General features: G+C 37.7%; 1 protein-coding gene across 6 annotated transcripts in view; it reads right to left on the bottom strand.

Annotated features, from left to right (window-relative positions):
- RABGAP1L (RAB GTPase activating protein 1 like) overlaps positions 1-20,859 on the bottom strand; it is a 726,983-nt gene that overhangs the window by 236,390 nt on the left and 469,734 nt on the right. The window lies entirely within an intron of this gene.

Raw genomic sequence — 20,859 nt, 5'->3', positions numbered from 1 at the left:
ACAAAGAGGCATAGTGCATTCTGGAACTGCCTGGGATTCCAGAGGGTGGAGACGGAAAGTGTGAGTGAGCAAAGAAGACTGAGCGGTGGGGGTGGGGGTGGGGCCAGGTGCTCCACCCTGGCTGGCTCGCCCTGACTCCTGCAACTGGCCAGAACTTGGTCTTCCTTACTATCGGTTCAAGAGATAATTGGGCACCACGAAAGACATAAAAGGCAGTAGGGTAACGGGGGTTTGAGATGGACTCTGGAGTTAGCCTTCCTAAGTCTGAATCAACCCTTCAGTTCCTCCTAACTGGCTGACTTAGAGAAGTGACTTACAAACTATCTCTGCCTCAGTTTCCTCATAAACAGTGACCTATCTCAGAGGGCTGTTATGAGGAGTCAATGTGAAGCGCTTAGAACAATGCCTGACACACAGTTCAGCACTACGTATCTGAACACATTATTATGGTAGTCTACAAGACTGGACTTCCCAGAATTTGTGTATGGAATTTCATTTATTCAAGATCTTAAGGAATTTGCTATTTTGATCAAAGCTGACCTATACACTTCTTGAATAACTTCTCGAAAAAATTTTTTCTCCTTTCTCCCAATCAATTTGATCATATCAAAGACTCAGTCTTAACAGGAAAAGCTTAGATCACTAGGAAATATAAATGGCTAGTACTTCAGGAGAAAGAAATCAGAGGATTCATAGACTTGAAAAATGAATAGAGAAGAGAGATGTTTATAGCTTTTGCTTCTTAGAAAATAATGAAGCTAATTTAATTTTTGAGTATTTATTCCTTAATGGCTAGTTGCAGTTTTTAAAAGTCGTATTAATAAAAGAGCTTGGTTGCACTGGTAATGTAGGGAATTTGCTGTGATTAGGCTGCTATCTTGCCTATAACAGTCACTATTAGACGGTGCAAGGTCACTGGGCTGAGGTAGATCTCTGGACGTGCCTGCACTCAAGCCTTGAGATGTCAAATCTCAACCACAGGAAACAGATACTGATAATAACCAGAGAATTTGAGGAAGACAACCAGGAAGCTGAACATCCCTTCTATTGCAGTGTTTACTGGCTTCATTGTGTGGATCTGCTTCATATCTAACTGCTGTTCCTTTTACTATAGTATAAATTTACTTCCTTTTGTTCTGTCTGCAAAGGAAATGGAAAACACCTGGTTGCAATTTTCCATGTCACTGAGATACTTCTGAAGGCACCCTTTTCAAGTTTAGATATTCTTAATTCCTTCAATCTGTCTTCATATGTACTATTGTAAATTGTTTCACTGTTTACCTATGAACTCTCTTCAAGGCTTTTATAACATTTCCTAGTTAAAAAAAAAAAAAATTAGGTAGTATACTGTACCATTGGTCCAAAAAGTACAGACAGCTTTTGAAGAATCGCCTAGTATACTCAAAGTAGTCAATTTAATTCCTAACCAAACTGCTTTCTCCTGCATTGAACTTGAGGATCAGCCATGGATCTTATAGCTTGTCCTGTCATACTTACACAAGTCCCCTTCTTTTTATATAAGGGCTCTTGGCTTGAACTACCAACAGAGTATTTTCCAAGGTGAAAAATCCATGATTCTTTAAACTTTAAATACAATAGAAACACTTGATTTTCTGGTTTTAAATAAAGAATGGATTGATTTCTAGAAATATGTCTGTCTTTTAAGCTCTGGGTCACTAGGATATGTAACAAAAAAGACACCAATATTATCAGGGCCAACATCTGAGAACCAAGCCTCATTTACAGAATATGCCTGTAGAATCTAGCCTTTCTGAGACTGGAGGAGTTTCCAGGCATCTTACAAAAGTAAATGGCGGGTGAGTTTATGAATAAAAATAAAGCTAGACTGTCAGGAAAAGCATGAAAAAGAAAAGTCTTAGGTTGCAGGTGTAAAGAGCCTCTTGATGAAAGTGAAAGAGGAGAGCGAAAAAGTTGGCTTAAAGTTCAACATTCAGAAAACTAAGATCATGGCATCCAGTCCCCCCACTTCACGGGAAATAGATGGGGAAACAGTGGAAACAGTGGCTGACTTTATTTTTCTGGGCTCCAAAATCACTGCAGATGGTGTTTGCAGCCATGAAATGAAAAGATGCTTACTCCTTGGAAAGAAAGTTATGACCAACATAGACAGCATAGCACAGACATTACTTCGTCAACAAAGGCCCGTCTAGTCAAGGCTATGGTTTTTCCAGTGGTCAAGTATGGATGTGAGAGGTGGACTATAAAGAAAGCTGAGCACCGAAGAATTGATGCTTTTGAACTGTGGTGTTGGAGAAGACTCTTGAGAGTCCCTTGGACTGCAAGGAGACCCAACCAGCCATTCTAAAGGAGATCAGTCCTGGGTGTTCACTGGTAGGACTGATGTTGATGCTGAAACTCTAATACTTTAGCCACCTGATGCGAAGAGCTGACTCTTTTCAACAGTTGGGAAAGATTGAGGGCAGGAGGAAAAGGGGACAACAGAGGATGAGATGGTTGGATGGCATCCCAACTCAATGGACATGAGTTTCGGTAAACTCCAGGAGTTGGTGATGGACAGGGAGGCCTGGGGTGCTGCGGTTCATGGGGTCGCAAAGAGTCAGACACGACTGAGCGACTGAACTGAACTGAACTAGTGTATAAAGGTTTCAGTTTTGCTTTGTTTCCTGGATTAGTCACTGGAAAAAAAAGTATTTATCAAAATAGCACTGTAATCTATTTCTCACAAATGTTGAGAAAAGAAAGAGAACTAAAAAACTTGAAGAATTTACCAAAGTATAAAGTTCCTTTTCGAGACTAAACAATAGGACTGACTAAACTCTAAACAGAAGGACCAACTCTCTGTGACCCCTTGGATGGTGGCCCCCCAGAGTCCTCTGCCCATGGGATTCTCCAGGCAAGAATACTGGAGTGGGTTGCCATGCCCTCCTCCAGGGGATCTTCCTGACCCAGGAATCAAACCCAAATCTATTATGTCTCCTGCACTGGAAGGCGGGTTCTTTACCACTAGTGCCACCTGGAAAGCCCAAACAATAGGATGAGCACTCATTTTAGAGGGATATCTACTTGTGTGCAAACAGAATGACAATGAAAATTGTCTATACAATTCCTAGCAGCCCTCATGACCTTTTAGTTGTCTCAGAGCAATGCTTCTGAGGACAGTGAGGTGCACTAGGTAAAAGTAGAATGTCCTTTAAAAAAAAAAAAGAAAGAGGTTGTTCTTAGAGACACCCTCAAGGGAGGTAGGCAAAAAGGGCAATGCTGTTTTCCACTTCCAACTGAATTTGGAAAAAAACATTCTGCTCATTAAATTATTCTCTAGGCAATAATTTTTACATTTTAAACCAAATTCATATGTTCCAAAGCTGAATTTATTTTATGCCACTTTCATTTCCTTTAGGACTCTGAAACTGTGCGACTGGGCTGGATGACCACTCAGGTGTGAACAACTCTATGCCTGTAAAGCAAAGTCCTTCCTGTCTACATGGACAGACACTATGTCCCAGTGAACACACATGTGCACTGAGGACTCAGGTTTAAATACAATCAACTATGTGGGCCAAAGTTCAAACACTGTGTATTCAATGTATCCTCCCCAAAAGTCTTATTTCAGTCAAGTAATTGTTATAGAATTTATATTCTGAGTTTTTGTAACTAATCTGCTTAGCTTTTCATTATTTCATGCTGTAAAATTTTAAAGACAATCTAAATGGGTAACAAGTTACAAATAGAAATAAAACTTGTCCTTGCATTTTGAATTAGTTCCAACCAAGTATCTGGAGGTTAGAGTGCTTAGGCAATAAATGACTAGGTCCTGCATGTCATTCTCTAAACAGTGTTACTTCTGAGAGTGAAGAGTTAAGACATTAGTCTGCAATGTCTTCTGGAGAGACTGAATTCCTTTCCTTTCCTACAAAGAAATGCATTTCTGATGGTTGGTACAGGAGATTAACTGTGTAAAAGAAAACACAAGAACTCTGCCAGGGGTTTCATTTGTTTGCTGCTCTCTAAAGCCTTGCTACACAACATGTGCTTGGTGGAGGCAGTTCAACATCCCTAAGAGTGAGTTGGGTGTGCAGACTCTCAGGTCTATCTATATCCCACAACCGCGAATTGGAATTTGAATTAGCAGTTAAACAGGATCACCAGGTGATTCAAATGCACAATAAAATTTGAGACCCAACTGCTAAAGTTCCTTCCAGTTGGAGGAGCTTATGATCTTATAATAACAAAATCTGACTCTTGACAAAGGTGTCTTTAAGGTAAAAAAGAAACTCACTGAATTTGAACACAATAACACTTTAATGAAAAGAAAGGATTGTGCCAGGCATGCAAGAAGTACTGCCTCATTTAATCCTCACCAAAGACCCTAAAAGATAAATAGTATTATCTTCTTTTTACAGAGAAGGAAACAGTTGCTGAGAAGTGAAAAGCTTTGTCTGAGGCTGCACAGCCTGGGAGCAGCAGTGTCTGTCTGGGGAACCAGGTCTTTCTCCCTCCGAGTCCTAAACTACTTCTACACCAATCACTAGGAGAAGACTCTAGGAAAAGGTGCCAAGGGTAGTCACAAAAAAACAAACCAAGTAAAGATCAGTCAACCAACAAACAAAGGTTTATCGATCACTTACTCTGGACCAAGAAATGTGCAACTCTTAAAGGAAATCTAAGACATGAGCAACAAAGCAAAATTAAGACAATATAATGAGTATAAAATCTGTGATTCAAGTAATTATTAGAGACAACCAGACTTTAAAAGTGATTTGAAATGTTAATAATAGTTATCTCATGGTTAGCAGAATTGCTGCTTTAAACTTTCGTATCTGAATTAATCAAATTCTCTAAAAGGAGACAGTTTTTATGAAGCTATGCTTCTACCAGTTTAATATGATATTTTAATAAATAAATAATAAAAGATTAATTAAAAATGATTTTACACAAAAATAAGCAAACAAATCACAGGCCTCAAAGTTTCAAACAGGTCACACTCTTGGATTTTTCCATTTCACTTATTTTTACGTTTTTCTTTTAGACATTATATACTTATTATGCCTTGTGATTCAAAATATAACGTACTTCCCACAAACAGCAGATGGCACCACGCATCAGTGAAAAGAAAGACAAAAAAAAAAGTCATAAAGGTCAAGCTGTCAAAATTGACATCTTTTTAAAATAACTCAAAATTTCTAATTAGCTTTATAATAGTGACAGATACTTTAAGACTTCATTTGAAGATTCACTTTAGATGAGGAAGTTACTTTTGATCCAGTTTTGATGAAAACTTGGGTGAGGATACAAAAGAGGAAAGAGGTATCCTACACTGTAAAACGTCTACTGCAAATCAACTTAAAAATAGAGCTCTTAACATAAAAACTCCCAACTCAAGAGAGGTTTCTGGGAGAATAAAAATTCAAAGGGAAAATTCAAATTGCTAAATTATTAAAAGAACAAATCTAATATACAATTTAAGATTATAAAATCATTACTGTTTCTTCAAAACAGATTTTAATCAGTAATCTGTGGTATTGTCAACTACACATCACAAAGAATTACATTTTTTGCCACCAAACCACATCATAATTCTTTTCTTTGACTCCAAATGCTCCCAAGTATTGTCCCAAAACACAGTAAGAACCTGAGAGGCATGCTAAAAGCCAAACAGAGTGTGAGTGAGTCCTTTCCTTCTTTGACTAGCAACCCAGCAAGCAAACAGATGTTACTTCAGATACTATTTCATTCCTGGAAACATCAAGCCCTGGACTATATTTTTACAAAGACAGAAAACAGATTCTATAGGCACAATTTCTGTAACAGTTATAGAATGAAAATGAAAGCTTAAAGGCAAAAATAAAAGTGATATGCTGCTGCTAAGTCGCTTCAGTCGTGTCCGACTCTGTGCGACCCCATAGACGGCAGCCCACCAGGCTCCCCTGTCCCTGGGATTCTCCAGGCAAGAACACTGGAGTGGGTTGCCATTTCCTTTTCCAATACATGAAAGTGAAAAGTGAAAGTGAAGTCGCTCAGTCGTGTCCGACTCTTAGCGAACCCATGGACTGCAACCCACCAGGCTCCTCCACCCATGGGATTTTCCAGGCAAGAGTACTGGAGTGGGGTGCCATTGCCTTCTCCGGTGATATAGAAGGTTATACATTATTGACCTTCCAATTTGTAAGACTAAATTCCACTAAATATCTTTTTCCAAACCAAAAACTTGCAGGGGTTGGTCAAAACACGAGGTCACGTCTTCAGAAGTTAAAAAAAAAAAAACCCAAGAACTCATCAGAAATTTTCCCATAATATTTTCCTTTCTCAATCTTTAAACTATGTATGTAATGCTTTGGGAAGAGGGTGATGTTTTTCATCGTTTCAGATAGGTATTTTTCCTGAGTGAAACACAGCAATAATACTTCTCAAGGATTTAACTTATAAACAGTTTTGCCCGTCAGTCATAAAAGTTCATTTTGGATCCAAACAATGAATTAGAAAAAAATGGAAATTCACTTAAAACCACGCTCTTGGCTCTAGGTAGTCATTTGTTTCTCATTCAATTCAACCCTATTCTACCCTATCTCATCTTTTCTCATTGAGTTGTAAGAATTCATCAAGTCTTCCAATCCCTAAACATGCCCTTAACAACAACCATTTCCTCTTTTCTGAAATATGAATTCACCCACTGCCCTTCATCTCCTCTGTTGCCACTTTCAACTAACTACCAGGTTCTATGGGCACCAGTCCCTAACCTGTCTCCTTGGTCTTCCTGTTCCCGTTCAATGCATTCACAGCAGCCACTGTTGTGGTTTAGTTGGTAAATCACAGCCATACTCATCTCGAAAACAATTAAATCAGACCACACAATTCCATCTTATAGATCTTCACTGGCTCCTCCCTGCACTGGGAATGAAATCCCAGGTCCTCCTCGACATGGCTGCCAAGCTCTGTTATCGTTTGGGCCCGCCCACCCCTTGGCCAGCCGCTCTCTGTGATCTACCAGTTCCGCCTTTCTTCAATTTTCTCCCACTCAGAAGCCTCCCACATGGACCTTCCCCACCCACTGCTGAGAATTCTCGTGTCATCTCTCAGATCTCAGCTCTAAATGTCACCTACTCAGAGAGGTTACTCCTGAGACCCTAATCTAAAATAGGTTTACTTATTACACAAATCTTGAGGCAGCTTGCACTTTCCCTTTATAGCATTCATCAAAATGTATAATCACATATGTTTTGTATTTATTTATTATTTGTCTGCTCATTAGCCTGTTAGCTCCATGGATAGAAAAATAAATCTGTTCTATCAACCATAATATCTGTTAGGTCTAATGCAGTGTCAGAATATATTAGAGATTCAATATTTTTAAATAAATGGATGATTGGATGAATGAATACAACATTTCCCTTTAGGGAGAATCTCTGGTCCCCTAAATGTTGAATTTACTGGTTATTGTTTTTCTAGAGACAAAAGACAAAGCTTCACTTCAAAACAGCTTGGAAGCATATGCTGCCCCTGTTTTTCTTTCCTGGCATCCTCCTAACTGCTTTAAGTACCAATCTGTCTCACATTCATGTTTGGGACAAGAGTTGCCTACTTTTCACTCTTTTTCAATGCCTTTGAAAGCAAATTAACTCATGAATCCATTTAGACTCTCTTTTAAATTTTTAATAACCCAACTTTAAAAATATCTAGTTATCCTGTTGAAATGATGCAACACACCAATGTATTCTATGAACTCCTGTCCCCCCAAATATAAGAAAACATATCAAAAAAGGCTATAAAAATCTAATTAAAATTTTTGTATACAACATATGTGTTCCCTCCTCCATAAGTCCACAACAATGCAGCAACATTAGACAATTTGGCATTACACCACATACTCAGAAATGTAGGTTTATTGCAAAAGATAAAAGGTGTAAGTACTAGAGCATAAATCTGTAAAAGCCATGATCGTCAACATCAGCATTCACTCTTAATGCTGAATTCTCAATGAATATGTGTCAGTTGACACCACACAACTATTCTGGCTCTCCCAGGATTACCTTTTGAAAACATCTACTTCATGATACCATTACCCTGATTTAAAAGTTTCAGTGGCTTCCCATTTCCCAAACTGCAGACGCCAAATCCGAGGTAACAGTGAGTTATGTGTGAGGGAAAGAAAAGCCAAAGCAAATATGCTACATCTCTTTGGACAAACAGTTTTTACTTAAACATTTTCAGGAAAAAACGTTTATATTAAAACAGCTCTGGCTCTACTGTGGAGTAAAATAAAAAATTTAAAACTGAATTTTAAATATACGATATGCAACTATACAGGAGCTTTGAGTTTGCGAAACTGTCAGACACATGATAAACAATAAATGTGCCAAACAGACATCAGAGGACTTCACTCATTACATAAATAGTGACAATTATGGCCCAGCAATACTGAGCTTGAGCAGTGGCCCTCCTTCCAGTTTGGATTAGGTGTTCCTTTTCTTAGGAGCTCATCCCTAATATATCACTAGTGTCAATATAATATTAGGTTAAACCACAGGAAACTGTCAATATTCAATGACTTTTGATTTACAAAAATGACATACCTGTATGGTTCAACATAATAGAAGAGTCCTTCTTGTATGCAGTCACCTCAACCTACCTCCTTTCAAAAATATCTGTTATTTCTTTGTCTCCATCATCAATTACTATTACTGGCCTAAACCAGATTTCAGTAAATGTTGGCTTAGGATTCAATCTGAATCAATTTGTATACAAGTATAAGCAAGTGTTCGATGTTCTATATTTTGAGGAAAAAAACCTCCCTTTCCTTCAGGTTATGGCATAAACAACTTCTGTTTGCCATTTAATAGTACTGAAGGAGCATGACCTAAAATGAAATGGGAAAGCCATTTACAGTCAGGTTCCCACACCCTAACTGATCAGAGCATTTGTCTCAGTATGCTACTGGGCTAACATATAACAAAACATTCTAATAAGCCACTTATATAAGTGTAGAATCTTTTAAGCTTGATCAACTATTTCTACTATTAAACAAAGAAATAGGCTTCGTCGGAGTAAGAGTGCCTGCTATCAACCACAAAGAACTGAGTATCAAGTCACACTTCTCTTTGTAAAAAAGAAAAAAAGTTATTTGTGAATTGGACTTTTAAAAAGCTTTGAAACTTTCTAAGAAGGAGAAATTTTAGATTTTCAAAGAGATTTTTAAGTTTAGTATATATAAACATATTATTAACGATCATATATCATTTTCTGACCTTGTGAAAGTGGAAGTCTGAATAGGCCTCACAAATCGTCCACACTGAAAACAAAATGCAGACTCATTTCATTCCCTACTTGGCAACTGCTAACTTTAAAAGGTTCCATCTTACTCTTCACCTAAACCTTTATGAAATAAAATATCTGTCTATTTTTAATCATAATTTGTCCTGCTGCAGCACTGTCATGAAACAAAACCGATCCAGATATCAGTTCTGAGGAAGTCTAGCTGTTAAAATACACATCTGTTTTCTGTCAACTTGGCTTTGTTGATAGGCCCATAGTAACAGATGACTAAAATAGCCTTGAAGAAAATCAACAGAACGAGGTTCTCATCCCTAGAATCAATCTGAAAATACAGCAACCACATAAACATTGCTGGATATTTCCCTTAACCTTTGTGTTTCTCTGAATTCATTACCTTGGACTATTATTTTACTTCCTAGAATCTGCCAAAGTAATGAATTCTAAGAAAGGAAAAAGTGCACTATTCTCATGCCTCTCTATCTCATTCTTCTCAACCTCCAGAAAAACGACAGTGCCTAAACCATTCAATAGCTCCCATATGGGACAGAAGGCAGCTCCCCCATAACTCTCCACTATTGTTGCTACTGACGATTAGAATGATCAAAAAGTATATAACCTTTAGCCCAAACACATTTCAATATACAAGCATATAAAAGTATTAAATGAGCATTCCTTAAACTTCAGAGAATTTTAAAATCTAGAAACATTTGTTATATATGTAAATTTCTAGGGTTATAACTTTCAAGAATCTTGAGTCTCAGATGGGGCTACAGAATTTGTGTGATTAACAAGCTCTCCCCAACCCTCTTCCAAATTATTTCTTTCAGATATAATTCAAGTACCATAACATTCAGCCTTTAAAGGTGTTCAAATCAGTAGTTTTGAGTATATTCACATGATTGTACAACTATCTCAATTATCTAATTTCAGAACATTTCATCACCCTAAAAAGAAACCTTTTATACCCAATCTCTCTTCCCTCAGCTCCTGGCAACTACTAATCTACATTTTGTTTCCATGGATTTGCATATAAATGAAATCATACAATATGTGTCTGGATCCTTTAACTTAGTATAATATTTTCAAGATTTATCTAGGATGTATCAGCACATCATACCTTCTATGGTTGAATAACATTCCACTACATGTGTCTACCATATTTCATTTCTTCATAATTCACGTGTTGTTTCCACTTTTTAGTTATTACGAATAATGCTGACATGACCGTTAGTACGCAGGGTTTTTTTTTTCCTGTGGGGGTATTTTTTTTTTGTAAATTTATGTTTTTAGTTCTTTTGGGTGCATATACAGAAGTTGAATTGTTGGGTAGTATGGTAACTCTATTTTTAATTTTTTGAGTAATTTCCAAACTGCTTTTCAAAGTAACTATAATACTTTACATTCTCATCAGCAATTTATGAGGGTTCCAGTGTCTTCACATCCTCACTAATGCTGGTTTTTGTTCAACTTTTTTATTATAGCTATTCTAGACAGCATGAAGTGTGTGCTTTTAGTTTGCTTTTTCCTGGTGACTCATGATGTCAAAGATCTCTTAATGTGCTTATTGACAATCTGCATATCTTCTTTGGGGAACTGTCTATCCAGATTCTTTTTCAGTTCAGTTCAGTCACTCAGTCGAGTCTGACTCTTTGTGACCCCATGGACTGCAGCACGCCAGGCCTCCCTGGCCATCACCAATTCCCGAAGTTTACCCAAACTCATGTCCATTGAGTTGGTGATGCCATCCAACCATCTCATTCTCTGTCATCCCCTTTTCCTCCTGGCCTCAATCTTTCCCAGCATCAGGGTCTTTTCAAATGAGTCAGTTATTCTCATCAGGTGGCCAAAGCATTGGAGTTTCAGCGTCAACATCAGTCCTTCCAATGAACACTCAGGACTAATCTCCTTTAGGATGGACTGGTTGGATCTTCTTAAAGTCCAAAGGACTCGCAAAGTCTTCTCCATCACCACAGTTCAAAAGCATCAATTCTGCAGCACTCAGCTTTCTTTATAGTTCAACTTTCACATCTACACGTGACTACCGTCCACTTTTAAAGTGGCTATCACTCTTTTACTATACTTGATCTTAGCCAAATGGATGAGATGCTTGAATGGCAACACTGACTCAATGGACATGAATTTGAGCAAGCTCCGGCAGTTGGTGATGAACAGGGAAGCCTGGCGTGCTGCAGTCCATGCGGTCGCAAAGAGTTGGACACAACTGAGTGACTGAATTGAACTGAACCCCTTTATTCATTAAGTGGCAAGAGTTCCTTATGTAGTCTAGATTCAAAGCCCTTATCAGACATGGGATTTACAAATATTCTCTCCCATTCTCTGGGTTGTTTTTTTTTTTTTTTCCACTTTCTTGATAGTGTCCTTTGAAACACAAAAATTTTAAATTCTGATGAAATCTCGTCTTTATTCTTTTGTTGCTTGTGCTTTCCATGTCATATGTAAGAAACCATTGCCTAATCCAAGGTCATGAAGATTTACAGTTATATTTTCTTCTAAGAGTTTCAGAGTTTTAACTGTTACATTCAGGCCTATGATTGATTTTTGAATTAATTCTTAAAGATGTATGATGAGGCAGGGGGTACAACTTCCATATATATATATGTAAATATCCACTCATTCCAGCAACTTTGTTGGAAAGACATTATTTCCTTTTTGAATTATCTTGGCACCCTTGTCAAAATCAACTACCCAAAAATGTATATTTGTGAACTCTCAATTCTAATCCATTAATCTATGCATCTATACTATAATTAATCAGGTAACAGACCTTCACTATTGCACTGTGTCATCATGCTCTTCTGATATTAAGAAAAAAATTCTCACAGAAAAACAAATATTCATAAAATTTCCAGGCAATGCACTATTGGACATAAAACAACTAAACTGATTTTGGGAGAAAAATAATATCTGGGACAAGAAGTGGATCATATCTGTATATAGGTGAATGCTGCTGCTGCTAAGTCGCTTCAGTCATGTTGGACTCTGTGCAACTCCAGAGACGGCAGCCCACCAGGCTCCCCTGTCCCTGGGATTCTTCAGGCAAGAACACTGGAGTGGGCTGCCATTTCCTTCTCCAATGCATGAAACTTAAAAGTGAAAGTGAAGTCGCTCAGTCGTGTCTGACTCTTAGTGACCCCATGGACTACAGCCTACCAGGCTCCTCCATCCATTGGATTTTCCAGGCAAGAGTACTGGAGTGGGTTGCCATTGCCTTCTCTGAGATGGGTGAATATGCAGAGTTATATCTACCAAAGGTCACCTGTTTTTCAGAAGCCTGATGATTTTGTGTATTTCAAGACAGACTCACTGTCTCTGAATGCGTGTAGCACCATTAGCTTCAACCCAGTCACTTATTTTTAAGCTGTTTATATTTCAAGTTAAAAGTTTATTATTAGAAAATTAGACAATAATGTGCTTTCCTCTGCTGAAAAGAAAAAAGAACACAGAGATTTTTATCAGGACTACTGGATATCTATCATTCATCTTTTTACAAAGAGTCATATAATAATATTAATAAATAGTCCTTTCAATCGATTTATAGGAAAACGGATTCTTAATACTGAGAATGCACTAATTTTTCTCTGTAGTAGAGATTCTTATGGACAAAATGGACTCTTGCCTATCTGTCAATTAGCATAAACAAGAGGACTAGTCCAAAGTACTATGCACCTACTTCATTGGGAAGCTGGAGAACAACTAGACCATGCCCACTAAGTGCTGTGAATCAGAAACAACTACCAGGTAATGACGCAGCCCAAGCTGCAGTAGGTCAATAGGTCAATGAGTCAGTGGAACATGCAGGAAATTGTTCTGTTCAATTGAGGAAAATTTTCTGGTAGTATTTCTCACAAAGAAGGGCAAAATGGGATATATTACCAGGACATGGATAAGAAGCAAAATGTCAAGTGGACTTCTAAAAAAATAAGAGCATCTGAAAACCCTGATGACACAACCTAAAAAGCAAGAGACCAGAATGTTCTTTTATGCTTCTTTTATAACTAATGCAATCAGTTATTACAGTAGTGGTAGCTGATTACTGTATGTCTAGATGCAATTGCTCTGGGTAAATAATGTAAAAGTCAAATCATTATTTGGTTAAAGATGCCAAATAATGGATGCTGATGCTAAAGTACCTGAAAAGGGAAGATAGGGAAGAATACGAGGAGGATCAGAAGAAGCCATTTCATGACGAAATCCTGCTAGACCATAGAATGAGCAACTGAGATACAAGATCAACAAATTCTTGGACTGAGAGACCTCAACTGATGTTGAGAAGTGATAGAACTCAGTCTTTAAATGAAAGTAGATAATGGGGATTTCTTTTTTTTTTTTAATAAATCTTTTTTTTTAATTTTTATTTTTTAAAATTTTTTCTTATTGTTTTACTTTATTTTACTTTACAATACTGTATTGGTTTTGCCATACACTGACATGAATCCACCACGGGTGTACATGCGTTCCCAAACATGCACCCCCCCTCCCACCTCCCTCCCCAAAACATCCCCTTGGGTCATTACCATGCACCAGCCCCAAGCATGCTGTATCCTGCGTCAGACATAGACTGGTGATTCGATTCTTACATGATAGTATACATGTTACAATGCCATTCTCCCAAATCTTCTCACCCTCTCCCTCTCCCTCTGAGTCCAAAAGTCCGTTATACACATCTGTGTCTCTTTTGCTGTCCCGCATACAGGGTCGTCATTGCCATCTTTCTAAATTCCATATATATGTGTTACTATACTGTATTGGTGTTATTCTTCCTGGCTTACTTCACTCTTCATAATCAGCTCCAGTTTCATCCATCTCATCAGAACTGATTCAAATGAATTCTTTTTAATGGCTGAGTAATACTCCATTGTGTATATGTACCACAGCTTTCCTATCCATTCATCTGCTGATGGACATCTAGGTTGTTTCCATGTCCTGGCTATTATAAATAGTGCTGCGATGAACATTAGGGTACATGTGTCTCTTTCAATTCTGGTTTCCTCCGTGTGTATGCCCAGAAGTGGGATTGCTGGGTCATAAGGCAGCTCTATTTGCAATTCTTTAAGGAATCTCCACACTGTTCTCCATAGTGGCTGTACTAGTTTGCATTCCCACCAACAGTGTAGGAGGGTTCCCTTTTCTCCACACCCTCTCCAGCATTTATTGCTTGCAGATTTTTGGATTGCAGCCATTCTGACTGGTGTGAAGTGGTACCTCATAGTGGTTTTGATTTGCATTTCTCTAATAATGAGTGATGTTGAGCATCTTTTCATGTGTTTGTTAGCCATCCGTATGTCTTCTTTGGAGAAATGTCTATTTAGTTCTTTGGCCCATGTTTTGATTGGGTCGTTTATTTTTCTGGAGTTGAGCTGCATAAGTTGCTTATATATTTTTGAGATTAGTTGTTTGTCAGTTGCTTCATTTGCTATTATTTTCTCCCATTCAGAAGGCTGTCTTTTCAGCTTGCTTATATTTTCCTTTGTTGTGCAGAAGCTTTTAATTTGAATTAGATCCCATTTGTTTATTTTTGCTTTTATTTCCAGAATTCTGGGAGGTGGATCATAGAGGATCCTGCTGTGATTTATGTCGGAGAGTGTTTTGCCTATGTTCTCCTCTAGGAGTTTTATAGTTTCTGATCTTACATTTAGATCTTTAATCCATTTTGAGTTTATTTTTGTGTGCGGTGTTAGAAAGTGATCTAGTTTCATTCTTTTACAAGTGGTTGACCAGTTTTCCCAGCACCACTTGTTAAAGAAATTGTCTTTTCTCCATTTTATATTCTTGCCTCCTTTGTCAAAGATAAGGTGTCCATATGTGTGTGGATTTATCTCTGGGCTTTCTATTTTGTTCCACTGATCTATATGTCTGTCTTTGTGCCAGTACCATACTGTCTTGATGACTGTGGCTTTGTAGTAGAGCCTGAAGTCAGGCAAGTTGATTCCTCCAGTTCCATTCTTCTTTCTCAAGATTGCTTTGGCTATTCGAGGTTTTTTGTATTTCCATACAAATCTTGAAATTATTTGTTCTAGTTCTGTGAAAAATATGGCTGGTAGCTTGATAGGGATTGCATTGAATTTGTAAATTGCTTTGGGTAGTATAGTCATTTTCACTATATTGATTCTTCCGATCCATGAACACGGTATATTTCTCCATCTATTAGTGTCCTCTTTGATTTCTTTCATCAGTGTTTTATAGTTTTCTATATATAGGTCTTTAGTTTCTTTAGGTAGATATATTCCTAAGTATTTTATTCTTTTCGTTGCAGTGGTGAATGGAATTGTTTCCTTAATTTCTTTTTCTACTTTCTCATTATTAGTGTATAGGAATGCAAGCGATTTCTGTGTGTTGATTTTATATCCTGCAACTTTACTATATTCATTGATGAGCTCTAGTAATTTTCTGGTGGAGTCTTTAGGGTTTTCCATGTAGAGGATCATGTCATCTGCAAACAGTGAGAGTTTTACTTCTTCTTTTCCAATTTGGATTCCTTTTCTTTCTTTTTCTGCTCTGATTGCTGTGGCCAAAACTTCCAGAACTATGTTGAATAGTAGCGGTGAAAGTGGACACCCTTGTCTTGTTCCTGACTTTAGGGGAAATGCTTTCAATTTTTCACCATTGAGGATAATGTTTGCTGTGGGTTTGTCATAGATAAATGGATGTTGAATTTTGTCAAAGGACTTCTCTGCATCTGTTGAGATAATCATATGGTTTTTATTTTTCAATTTGTTAATGTGGTGAATTACATTGATTGATTTGCAGATATTGAAGAATCCTTGCATCCCTGGGATAAAGCCCACTTGGTCATGGTGTATGATCTTTTTAATGTGTTGTTGGATTCTGACTGCTAGAATTTTGTTGAGGATTTTTGCTTCTATGTTCATCAGTGATATTGGCCTGTAGTTTTCTTTTTTTGTGGCATCTTTGTCAGGTTTTGGTATTAGGGTGATGGTGGCCTCATAGAATGAGTTTGGAAGTTTACCTTCCTCTGCAATTTTCTGGAAGAGTTTGAGTAGGATAGGTGTTAGCTCTTCTCGAAATTTTTGGTAGAATTCAGCTGTGAAGCCGTCTGGACCTGGGCTTTTGTTTGCTGGAAGATTTCTGATTACCGTTTCAATTTCTGTGCTTGTGATGGGTCTGTTAAGATTTTCTATTTCTTCCTGGTTCAGTTTTGGAAAATTGTACTTTTCTAAGAATTTGTCCATTTCTTCCACGTTGTCCATTTTATTGGCATACAACTGCTGATAGTAGTCTCTTACGATCCTTTGTATTTCTGTGTTGTCTGTTGTGATCTCTCCATTTTCATTTCTAATTTTATTGATTTGATTTTTCTCTCTTTGCTTCTTGATGAGTCTGGCTAATGGTTTGTCAATTTTATTTACCCTTTCAAAGAACCAGCTTTTGGCTTTGTTGATTTTTGCTATGGTCTCTTTTGTTTCTTTTGCATTTATTTCTGCCCTAATTTTTAAGATTTCTTTCCTTCTACTAACTCTGGGGTTCTCCAATTCTTCCTTTTCTAGTTGCTTTAGTTGTAGAGTTAGTTTATTTATTTGAGTTTTTTCTTGTTTCTTGAGGTATGCCTGTATTGCTATGAACTTTCCTCTTAGCACTGCTTTTATAGTGTCCCACAGGTTTTGGGTTGTTGTGTTTTCATTTTCATTAGTTTCTATGCATATTTTGATTTCTTTTTTGATTTCTTCTGTGATTTGTTGGTCATTCAGAAGTGTGTTGTTCAACCTCCATATGTTGGAATTTTTAATAGTTTTTCTCCTGTAATTGAGATCTAATCTTAATGCATTATGGTCAGAAAAGATGCTTGGAATGATTTCGATTTTTTTGAATTTATCAAGTTTAGATTCATGGCCCAGGATGCGATCTATCCTGGAGAAGGTTCCCTGAGCACTTGAAAAAAAGGTGAAATTCATTGTTTTGGGGTGAAATGTCCTATAGATATCAATTAGGTCTAACTGATCTAATGTATCATTTAAAGTTTGCATTTCTTGTTAATTTTCTGTTTAGTTGATCTGTCCATAGGTGTGAGTGGGGTATTAAAGTCTCCCACTATTATTGTGTTATTGTTGATTTCCCCTTTCATACGTGTTGGCATTTGTCTTACATATTGCGGTGCTCCTATATTGGGTGCATATATATTTATAATTGTTATATCTTCTTCTTGGATTGATCCTTTGATCATTATGTAGTGGCCTTCTTTGTCTCTTCACAGCCTTTGTTTTAAAGTCTATTTTATCGGATATGAGTATTGCCACTCCTGCTTTCTTTTGGTCTCTATTTGTGTGGTATATCTTTTTCCAGCCCTTCACTTTCAGTCTGTATGTGTCCCTTGTTTTGAGGTGGGTCTCTTGTAAGCAGCATATAGAGGGGTCTTGTTTTTGTATCCATTCAGCCACTCTTTGCCTTTTGGTTGGGGCGTTCAACCCATTTACGTTTAAGGTAATTACTGATAAGTATGATCCTGTTCCCATTTACTTTATTGTTTTGGGTTCGGGTTTATACATCCTTTTTGTGTTTCCTGTCTAGAGAATATCCTTTAGAATTTGTTGGAGAGCTGGTCTGGTGGTGCTGAATTCTCTCAGCTTTTGCTTGTCTGTAAAGCTTTTGATTTCTCCTTCGTATTTGAATGAGATCCTTGCTGGGTACAGTAATCTGGGCTGTAGGTTATTGTCTTTCATCACTTTAAGTATGTCTTGCCATTCCCTCCTGGCCTGAAGAGTTTCTATTGAAAGATCAGCTGTTATCCTTATGGGAATTCCCTTGTGTGTTATTTGTTGTTTTTCCCTTGCTGCTTTTAATATTTGTTCTTTGTGTTTGATCTTTGTTAATTTGATTAATATGTGTCTTGGGGTGTTTCGCCTTGGGTTTATCCTATTTGGAACTCTCTGTGTTTCTTGGACTTGGGTGATTATTTCCTTCCCCATTTTAGGGAAGTTTTCAACTATTATCTCCTCAAGGATTTTCTCATGGTCTTTCTTTCTGTCTTCTTCTTCTGGGACTCCTATAATTCGAATGTTGGAGCATTTCATATTGTCCTGGAGGTCTCTGAGATTATCCTCATTTCTTTTAATTCATTTTTCTTGTTTCCTCTCTGACTCATTTATTTCTACCATTCTATCTTCTATTTCACTAATCCTATCTTCTGCCTCCATTATTCTACTATTTGTGGCCTCCAGAGTGTTTCTGATCTCATTTATTGCGTTATTCATTATATTTTGACTCTTTTTTATTTCTTCTAGGTCCTTGTTAAACCTTTCTTGCATCTTCTCAATCCTTGTCTCTAGGCTATTTATCTGTGATTCCATTTTGATTTCAAGATTTTGGATCATTTTCACTATCAATATTCGGAATTCTTTCTCAGGTAGATTCCCTACCTCTTCTTCTTTTGTTTGGTTTGGTGGGCAACTCTCCTGTTCCTTTACCTGCTGAGTATTCCTCTGTCTCTTCATCTTGGTTATATTGCTGCGTTTGGGGTGGCCTTTTTATATTCTGGTAATTTGTGGAGATCTCTTTATTATGGAGCTTCCACACTGTGGGTGGGGTTCTATCAGTGGCTTGTCAAGGTTTCCTGGTTAGGGAGGCTTGTGTTGGAGTTCTGGTGGGTGGAGCTGGGTTTCTTCTCTCTGGAGTGCAATGGAGTGACCAGTAATGGGTTATGAGACATCAAAGGTTTTGGAACAATTTTGAGCTGCCTGTATATTGAAGCTCAGGGGAGTGTTCCTGTGTTGCTGGAGAATTTGCGTGGTATGTCTTGTTTTGGAACTTGTTGGCCCTTGGGTGGAGCTTGGTTTCAGTGTAGGTATGAAGGCATTTGATGAGCTCCTATTGCTTAATGTTCCCTGAATTCAAGAGTTCTCTAATGTTTTCAGGCTTTGGATTTAAGCCGCCTGCTTCTGGTTTTCAGTTTTATTTTTACAGTAGCCTCTAGACTTCTCCATCTATACAGCACCGATGATAAAACATCTAGGTTAAAGATGAAAGGTTTCTCCACATTGAGGGACACTCAGAGAGGTTCACTGAGTTACAAGGAGAAGAGAAGATGGAGGGGGTAGTTAGAGGTTACTGGAATGAGACGCGGTGAGATCAAAAGAGGAGAGAGCAAGCTAGCCAGTAGTCACTTCCTTATGTGTGCTCTATAGTCTGGACCGCTCAGAGGTATTTACGGAGTTATATGGGGAAGAGGAGAGGGAGGAAGTAGACAGAGGTGACCAGGAGGATAAGGGAGAGGAATGAGTAGGAGAGAGACAAATCCTGCCAGTAACCAGTTCCTTAGGTGTTCTCCACCGTCTGGAACACACAGCGATTCACAGAGTTGGACAGAGAAGAGATGCGGGAGAAAAGAGACAGAGGCCACCTGGTGGAGAAAAAGGAGAGTCCAAAGGAGGAGAGAGTGGTCAAGCCAGTAATCTCGCTCTCAGATAAACTTGGGTAGTGAAGTTTGGGTTTTTAAATGTACAAAATTGACAACAAAAACCAAAGAGCAAAGATTAAAAATCTGTTTTTGAAGACAATGGTCTGCTTTTCTGGTTGCCTGATGTCCTCTGCCAGCCTACAGAAGTTGTTTTGTGGAGTTTGCTCAGCGTTGAAATGTTCTTTTGAGGAATTTGTGAGGGAGAAAGTGGTCTTCCCGTCCTATTCCTCCGCCATCTTTTTCGCTCCCCGATAATGGGGATTTCTTATGAGAGACGAAGATGATGGTTTATTTGGACAATAATAGTCAGTCTATCAAAAAAACTATTTCTAAGTTGAGCAGTCATATGATGAAGATGAAAGGCAGCAGTCTGTTTGGAGAAGGTAAGAATCAGTAGGACCAGGGATATAAAACTTTAAGAAATGTGTGGCCCAGAATCAATTTCCAGAAGTCTGCCAGTATGCCATCCTCAAATCTTTGAGACTTAAAAAGGAAAGCCTAAAGTTTATCAATAAAAACTGGGTATGAATAAAACCGAATGGTGAAGACAAAGAACTACTCTCCAAAAGAAGGTCTCATTTCCTATCTACTTCCAGTTGACATATATGACAGAGTTTCTGCTCTATTGTACAATCTAAATAATTTATAAATCAGACTGTTATGAATAATAGCAATGGAGGTCTTTAAACTTGTATTAGTTAGAAGACGCTTTCACAAACCAATTTTCAGACAATGGGAAGCATTCAAGTGTTTCATATTGCTTTGCACATAATTATGAAAATAATTTACACAGAGTGACGTTACATGCTGGCTTTCCTCAAACCCTGTTTGAAAAACTAAACCAGGAAAATGATTTGGAATACTGCTACCATTTCAATTCTGAGGACCATAATTAAACCTATATTAAAACTGTGCTACTCCTCATTCTAATTAAATAAATATCTATGGCTGGATAATACATTTTTGAGATATTATTTTGAGATTGATAATATAGTTTTGAGAGTAAATATTTATTTAATAAATATCAAATGCCAAATTTTAAAGCAGTTAACACTAAATAATTTCAGTCCATGAAGTACATGCACTCAGAAATATTTTGATTTTCCAGACCCACCAATGACCCTTCTCAGAAAATCTGCTTCCATGCAGAGTACCTGCTGAGTGCACTGTAGGTCATGTGA

Source organism: Ovis canadensis, chromosome 12, assembly GCF_042477335.2.
Source record: "Ovis canadensis isolate MfBH-ARS-UI-01 breed Bighorn chromosome 12, ARS-UI_OviCan_v2, whole genome shotgun sequence".
Lineage (NCBI taxonomy): Eukaryota > Metazoa > Chordata > Mammalia > Artiodactyla > Bovidae > Ovis > Ovis canadensis.
Note: the sequence above shows the minus strand (reverse complement) of the source record. Positions and strands in the feature narration are given on the sequence as shown.